The sequence below is a fragment of the Xyrauchen texanus genome, chromosome 18 (genome assembly GCF_025860055.1).
Source record: "Xyrauchen texanus isolate HMW12.3.18 chromosome 18, RBS_HiC_50CHRs, whole genome shotgun sequence".
NCBI classification, from domain to species: Eukaryota; Metazoa; Chordata; class Actinopteri; order Cypriniformes; family Catostomidae; genus Xyrauchen; species Xyrauchen texanus.
The window spans coordinates 34,703,864-34,712,536 of NC_068293.1; the positions used below are offsets into that span (position 1 = coordinate 34,703,864).

Genomic DNA, 8,673 nt, shown 5'->3' on the forward strand with positions numbered 1-8,673 from the left:
ATTAATTATGTCAGCTGTCATAGTCTAGCATATATGAAATATATTTATATATATATTTCAGCCCATATTTCATTGGCTATATTTTGTTATTGTAACAGCCAAACAGTTTTCCTTGTAGGCTACTGTATTTTTATATTGCATGGGTCAAAAAGAGAGGGGAAGCTTGCACACAATGTGTAGAAATATATTTAATATATATTCATATGGATATTCATAATTAAAGAATAAGTTATTTTTTGAGAGGCCAAAACGTGCTCAGTGCAAAGTCATCAGTGTCCCATTAACAATAAAACACCTTATTCCATTTATAAAGAGGGAGTATTTACCATAGTTGTCCTAATAGAATAGACTTAAACTATACAAATGTTTGTTCAATGAACCATAAACAATTAATGTGCACCTGCACCTGTGGAACGGTCATTAAGACACTAACAGATTAAAGATGGTAGGCAATAAGGTCACAGTTATAAAAACCTAGGACACTAAAGAGACCGTTCTACTGACTTTGAAAAACACCAAAAGAAAGATGCCCAGTGTCCCTGCTCATCTGTGTGAATGTGCCTTAGACATGCTGCATGGAGGCAAGAGGACTGCAGATTTGGCCAGGGCTATAAATTGCAATGTCCATACTGCGAGACGCCTAAGACAGCGCTACAGGGAGACAAGAAGGACAGTTGATAGTCCTCGCAGTGGCAGACCATGTGTAACAACACCTGCACAGGATCGGTACATCCGAATAACACCCCTGCGGGACAGGTACAGGATGGCAACAACTGCCCGAGTTACACCAGGGACGCACAATCCCTCCATCAGTGCTCAAACTGTCCACAATAGGCTGAGAGAGGCTGGACTGAGGGCTTGTATGCCTGTTTGAAGGCAGGACCTTACTAGACTTCACCGCCAACAACGTCACCTATTTGCACAAACCCACCTTCGCTGGACAAGACAGGACTGGCAAAAAAGTGCTCTTCACTAACGAGACAAGGTTTTGTCTCATCAGGTGTGCTGGTCAGACTCTCGTTTATCTTCAAAGGAATGAGCGTTACACCGAGGCCTGTACTCTGGAGCGGGATCGATTGGGAGGTGGAGGGTCACAGCATCATCGAGCTTGTTGTCATTGCAGGCAATCTCAATGCTGTGTGTTACAGGGACGACATCCTTCTCCCTCATGTGGTACCCTTCCTGCAGGCTCATCCTGACATGACTCTCCAATACGACAATGCCATCAGCCATACTGCTCATTATGTGTGTGATTTCCTGCAAGACAGGAATGTCAGTGTTCTGCCATGGCCAGCAAAGAGTCCGGATCTCAATCCCATTGAGCATGTCTGGGACCTGTTGGATCGGAGGGTGAGGGCCAGAAATGCCCTCAGAAATGTCCAGGAACTTGCAAGTCCATTTCTGTTAGTCACATGTCTGTGAAACTTGTTCAGTTTATGTCTTAGTGGTTGAATCTTTTTATGTTCATACAAATATTTACACATGTTAAGTTTGCTGAAAATAAAAGCAGTTGAAAGTGAGATGTTTCTTTTTTTTTTTTTTTTTGCTGAGTTTGTTAGAGTAACAAAGACAAATTATCAAGAATATACGTGTATATATCAGGAGATAGAGAAGGACACAAATTACACATAGTATACATAAAAACATTTTTACCCATTATATCACAACCATGCCAGTAATATTCATTATTCAAAGAAGTGTTGTATGCACACAAATCAGTGAGGAATTATATTTTGTGTCATATACATTTTACTTCAAGAAATGTCAATACAAAAATTGATCATGCATAATCCAAAAACATGGGCATAGTATAACCATCACCCGAGATTCAAAAATGTCTACACGTATTTCCAAATGTAAACTGTACATAGTCATATTTGCAAATATAACTATGTTCAGTTATATTAAAGTGGCGTGCAATTGTGCTAAATCTTTCCTTCTCACGGCACTCATATGCTCAAGTATACGTGTTCTAATTTGTCTAATGGTTTTCCCACATATTTTTTGTTGCATGGACAAGAAATTAGATAAATGACATTCTCAGAACTACAAGTGACCAACTGTTTTGTACTGTACATGCTGTACTGTCAGTTATACAGCTCCGAAATGAGCAGATTTTCCTGTTGTTATTCTTGCATGCGATTCTTGCAATTAAAACATGGGGAAAAAACAATGGATTCATCCAACTGTCCATCATTCTTATTACGAGTGAAAGTGTCGCTTTAACCAAAAAAAAAAAAAAATCTCTAATATTTTTTGATCTATAATGTGCAAAGAGCGGAGGTTCCTGAAAAAGATTGGATTAAATAGGATCACTCTTTAAAACATATTAATGTTTATTTGAACATTTCTTTAATTTCTTGGCTGTGTCGAGAAAAGTTTTTTTTCTATTGCTTTTGGGCAAAGGAGGAATGGTACAAACCCTGTAAACTTAAAGGGCATAATCTAAGCCACTTTTTAGGATAGCCCCTGAGGCGAAATTGCTTATACATTTTTACTACCTCTGTCTCAAATTCCAAATCCATTGCACAGACAGTTTTCCTAAACTTGACCAATCAGTAGAGTGTGTAAAGATGATAGGAAGCTGTTGTGTGTGTGACAGAAGCAAGTAATTGTAGCATAGATGGAAATAATGTCCAGCGACGTCATTGGCTGTAGTGAAAAGCAAGGTTTAGATAGTTTTTTTTTTTTTTTATTCCTGACACATTCAGCGATAAACGGCTTAGAAAATACTTTCCAAAAATAGTGATACTGTAAAACATGTAAACCTTTTAATATTCTTCAAGCTTGTTTTTATTATTTTCATTCTATAGTTTCTATGTAAACAAGCGGGATGCCAGTGCATCACCTATCTTCTTGAATGGGGAAAGACCAAAATCTAATCTCCAAAACGATGGGTCTAGATTATGATCAAAGAATATTTCTTAAATCAGCAGTAAAATCTGACTATACTGGTCAGATATAATATATACTAAATTGTGCTTCTTTACCTCAATCTTGTTTAGTTAATATGCGTGCACGTTCTCGAGTTGATTGACAGGAGATATCTGTATTTAAAAGGGGATTGACTCTTTTATCTGAAGGTGGAACTTCCGTCCTACATATGTTGACCTTTGGGCATTCCAATTTCTCCCATTTATTTTAACAGAAGTGATTATTTTTTAATAGAAATTACTTTATATAGTCTCTGGGCTCACAAACCACACAAACCTAAACACCTCCTAAAGCAGAGTGCATGATATATATTCACTTGCTGGTAACTGTTGTGAAACAGTGGCTGCAGCGAGAAGATGCTCCTTTATCCCTTGCCTGCAAATGTGTCTGAAATTGTGGCATGTCAGCACTTTAAAATAAGCCAAAATTATACAAAATCTAAATCTAAAAATGTAGTTTAATAAATGTCTTTTCAAAATTTTCCTATGGAGAGCACACTCCAAAAACTTGCCTATATTTCAGATTTATGATTAATTTATGATTTCAGATTAACAAAACTCCATGAAATTTTAATCAAGAGTAAATGAATAAAATCTCAATATATTTAAATTTAATTAATTTTTTTATTAAAATAAATTACATTTGTAGGAATTTTGTTTGTTTAAGTGAATTAAATTCTGTCAATTTATCAACCTAAATAATGTTTAAGACAATTTAAATGATCCATTAAAGAAACACAGCAATAGGTAATAAACTGGTTTACTCACAATTAGAACAACTGAATGCATCAAGTGCTAGTGTCAAAACTCTTGTCTTGAGGACCGCATCTCTCCACATATGTATGCACTTTTTAGTTACATCATTCATTCATCCTTATCCTAGGTAAAATCCTTTTCTTAAATCCATTTCCTTCTTTTAGCCTTTGAGCCTCTGAGCTCCAACTGAATTACAAAGTAGAAAATATTTTTCTAATTTGGAAAAGAGAGCAGTAGGCCTAAATTGGCTAGACAGCATAACTCTGTCCCCATCTTCCATTTGAAATGTTCAATTACTCATTATAGTTTTTAGAAAAAGCATTAATTTGCTTTATTTATTTAAGAATGGTGAATGGTGTAATTTAGCTATTGCAAAAAGAAGGTTTATATTGGACATGCAGTTCACACACCAAGCTATTATGAAAGATGGGAAAATTGCACTTTCTCTACGGTCCCTTACTTACCACTGTGACAGGAGGACCTCTTCCTGGGGTTACTCACATTGCTACGGCTTTTGCAGACAAATGCTCATAATATCGAGTGAAAATAAAGAAAACAAGCTTGAAGAATATGATTAGGTTTCCATGTTTTACAGTATTACTATTTTGGAAGGTATTTTCTAAGCCGTTTATCGCCGATCGCTAAACTTGCTCTCTCTGAGTCCGTGTCAGGTGAACTGTCAAGAAACCAAGAGACTATCTGAACCTGCTCCTCCATCAGACTCAGCATCGCCAAAGCTTTGAAACAAGGCTAAAGCCTCTGTGGCAGTCAATCTCTTTCTTGCTGACATTTCAAATCTAAAGATAGCAATAGCTTAGCAATAGCATATAAAAACAACTAGAAAAATTAGTTGCTAAGCAACAGTTAATGCGCTTGTTAACATCTTCGCGTTTTGATTTGCGCATATCCAAAATTAAATCTTCTTTGCGAGACAATCAGGGCCGTCGGACTGGGGGGGTAAAGGGTACCGAGTACCCAGGGCCCGAGGCAGGGGGGGCCCCTTAGAAGTCAGTTTTCTATACATACATATTTGGTACGGGGGCCCAGCAAGATGGTTTGTACCCAGGGCCCAAAATTTGGTGCTACGCCCCTGGAGACAATAGCCTACTTTTCTCTACAAAACTAATTTTGTATGTGCGGAATAAAGGTCCAAATATAATTCCATACCAGAACATCACTGATGATTTTAGTGAGCATCACAAGATTTATGTAGCCAGGAAATAGGCTATCAGAAATAAGACATTTGGTAAATAATAATGTCAGTGATCCAATATTTCTATTGTAAATACAAATGGAAATTGACCCATTAAATTGCACATAGTTTTCATAATTAGGCCTATACTAACATGGTTATCAGATTTATTAAGCACTGGAATGGACACAGCGTGTTTTAACCCTCTTGTGATGTTCGGGTAATTTTTGACTCATTTTGATTTAGTTTCTTTAATAAAAATGGTGTCATTTATCTGAGTGGTACAATATTTTGTGACTTTTCCTCCATTAGCTATCTAAACCAGTGTTTCCCAACCTTTTTTCTACCAAGGCACACTTTTTACGACTAAAACATTCTATGGCACACCACTATCCCACATAGGCTAACCATCGTCAATATTTTTCCTTTTCAAGAACTTTTTCTGTCTTGTTGTAGCGTATTTACTTGTAATGTTTAATATTCGGCTATGCAAAAAAAAAAATAAAAAATTTGCTAGGCTGCGTGAGGTTACAGGTGGCAAGAGTGCTAAATGTGTAATGCATATTTTCTAATTTTTAGATTTGTTCTTGCAATGCCACAACAAATTACAGGGATGCAAACTCATGAGGGGCGAAAAAGAGAAAAAAAAATTCTGGGGATATATATAAAAGAATAAGCTAAAAGCATTAATTCCAGCTATTTTAGTGATTCAAATTTATTCAAGTTTACAATTGTGCAGAATTAGCTGCAAAATAACGATTATTTTGGCTTGATTGTGTTTCACAAATCTGTTCAATTTTATTAACTGATTAGTTGAGTGACCCCTTCTGGAAATGTCACTAGGTGGCGACAAATGAGCGTTTTAGGTGCTATAAAATCATTTTGAGTCATTCATGACTGAAATCTACCAAGAGACTTTACATGATATAAATATCCCTTCTAAATGTGTGCCCATATGTCAAAGGGGAGAAACTTGCAGGACTATATGATTTCCAAAAAATCACTGAACCCTTCAGACATGGGTTTTGTGGTTTGTAAATGTTAACACATTTCATTTCATATTTCTGTACCTTATGTTGTTGGATTATTTACATTGCTGATAAAATACATTTGAATTACAACATTTCAATCATAGCATTGAATAATGTTTTGAACCAATAAATAATTTCAATATTGTGGATTTGGGTAGTTGACATGAAATACTTTTGGAAGGTTCTCCTGCTCTGCTTGAACTCCCTTTAAAACTATTTCAGGCTGTTTTTTGTTTTGTTTTTGTCAGTTCTTTAAGAATTGGTATTCACCCAGTTTTAATGGCATAAGTGAGAGATTACACTGAATAGCTGTACTTAAAAAACACATCACTAATGATTGTAAAAATGTTATTAAAATGGTGAAAAATGTACTTTTATACTTTTATATACATGTTTAAATATCAACCTAAATTGTTGATATTATGTTACGTGTACTTCTGTGATTTTTGACAAAAAAAAGAAATTACTTCCTGTTCAATGATAATGAAATCTTCCATGTTTCTTTCACCAGCATACCGGCTATATCAGAAGATTTTTGCAGTTTGCAGCGCTTCTCCACAGTTCATTTGGATCTTTTGTCAGACAACAAATAACCTAAACTAAGTGATTATGAAAAAGGTTTGTGCCTTCAGTCAGATGAAAATTTCAGGGTTTCCAGAAGTTTTTTCCCAATATCTATCACCCTAAGCCAGAATGTTGACTGACCAACACATAAAATGATGGCTGATCCAAGAGAGTATAGTGCTGCAACAGAGCCACCTACATGGTTTTTCTGATCAAAACATATGCCAAAATAATAAATCATGAGATCTTCTATCATGAGCCACACTGAAGAGAGAAAGTAGAGGACCATCTTTATGATGCCCATGATGGTCACTCTCATCTGCCTCTGCTGATTAAGGGCAGATAAAGGGCTGGTATTCTCCTCCATGTTCTTCGTGTGAATCTGCAGGTAGAGAATGGTTGCAATGGTTGATGCCAGCATAATGACAAGACAAAGGAAAAAATAACCGCATCTAAGCCAAAAGTGTGCCATTGATAGGTTATATTGTACATCTATATTTCCTTTAATGATGTTCTCATGAATACAGGTTGAATTCAAGTCCACTTTAGAAATAGCCTCTTTCCATGGGTGCATAACTTGGAGAAAGAATTCAAATAAAAAGAAGATCCCGAGTACATAAAATGCTTGATGTGCATCTTCACCCAGACCAAAAAAGGCAGCCGGACAGGAACAATCTGAAAGTAGTAAAATATATTCATTCCAAGAGAGGTGGTAAAACTGGTCCTTGTGGCATACATTTTAACTGCTGATGCAATCGTGTACATCCATAGTTTGGGATAAAAACTGTCAAATGACACGAATAACAGGTTAAAAACATTAAGAGTGAGGCTGCACCCAATAAGTGATCCCAGTAAAACATTAAGAGGTGGTTTTATGCTGTTGTCTGGTCCTGTCTGTGGATAAGACAAACAGTACACAAAAAACATGTTCATCAGAATAGTGGCACCAGAAACAGGCCCATTCAGTATAGCAAATGCCAATGAGCTCATGTTAATAATGTAGGAATCCATTTTTCCATTTGCCACTAAGAGCAAAGTTTTCCACAGCTTTATGCACATTGGAGGCTCCACCCCCTCATTTAAATGAATCTTGAATGGGCATATCAGTAAGACTTTCAGGAACCACATTGGTGAGCTACAGGTTAATGTACTGTCGATACTCTGAAATGGAGCATGGCATTTGGAGCAGAAATCTGAAAAACTGATCCACAACAAGCAAATTAAGTAGTTAGTCTGAGCACTATGTAGGCTGGTTTTCGAGTTCTTTGCAAATCTTCTTAAACTAAAAGCCCATAGTTAAGTCTCCATCCCAAGTGTCATATAGTGATTGATACTGTAAATGATTTTATATCCGTGCTAGTATAATTATGAAAACTATGTGTAATTTACTGGATCAGTTTCCATTTGTATTCAAAAGGGAAATAGGATCACTCATTATTAAGTAATGACTCATGTTTTATTATATAAGCAAATAATGTCTTATAGGCATCTATGTCTGCTTTACACATTTCAGAATTCAGAAACAATTTCTATTCTTCTTATAGAAATTGTAACTTTAATAGAAAAATGTATGGCTCATTGTGGTCAGTTTTCTGATGACACATCCTCTTAAAGTAATTTTTACTTGCACACAGCTTACAACCATGACCTCATCATGCTTGTATATTTGTATTTTGAACTGAAGTGTAGCGATGACAGTGTGCATGAAATATTACGATCGTTGGAGTGAAATCTCTAAATTCCAACATGCACGAGTGAAATAATTAAATTCTTTGAACGTGAGGGAGTAGATAAATGTACTGCATCAATTAATCAATAAAATAAAAAATAAAAAAGCAATATTTTTGTTTCATATGAATGCACTTCTGAATATAAAGCAAAGACCTCACACCTCTAAAGAGTATATTTATATAATGTAAATCCAATGGCAATGACAGCATGACAACACTGATAAAAGAAAAACTGAGGCAAACGATCAAACAATATATTAATATTCTTTTAATGAATATAGACAAACACAACAGCAATTTGGGAATCTACATTCATACATATACAAAATGTATAGTCATGGTAATGTAATCATATGACAGTGTTCTTTACATGGTGGAAATTTAGTGAAAACTATTTGAAACATAAATATAACAAATATATTAAATATGATGCAATTTCCTAATTCAATGTATGCTCTTAATGTGGA

The 8,673-nt window shown here is 35.6% G+C and overlaps 1 pseudogene; it reads right to left on the minus strand.

Moving 5' to 3' along the window:
- Positions 1–6,540: 6,540 nt before the first annotated feature.
- Positions 6,541–7,487, minus strand: LOC127658833 (uncharacterized; annotated as a pseudogene).
- Positions 7,488–8,673: the final 1,186 nt, after the last annotated feature.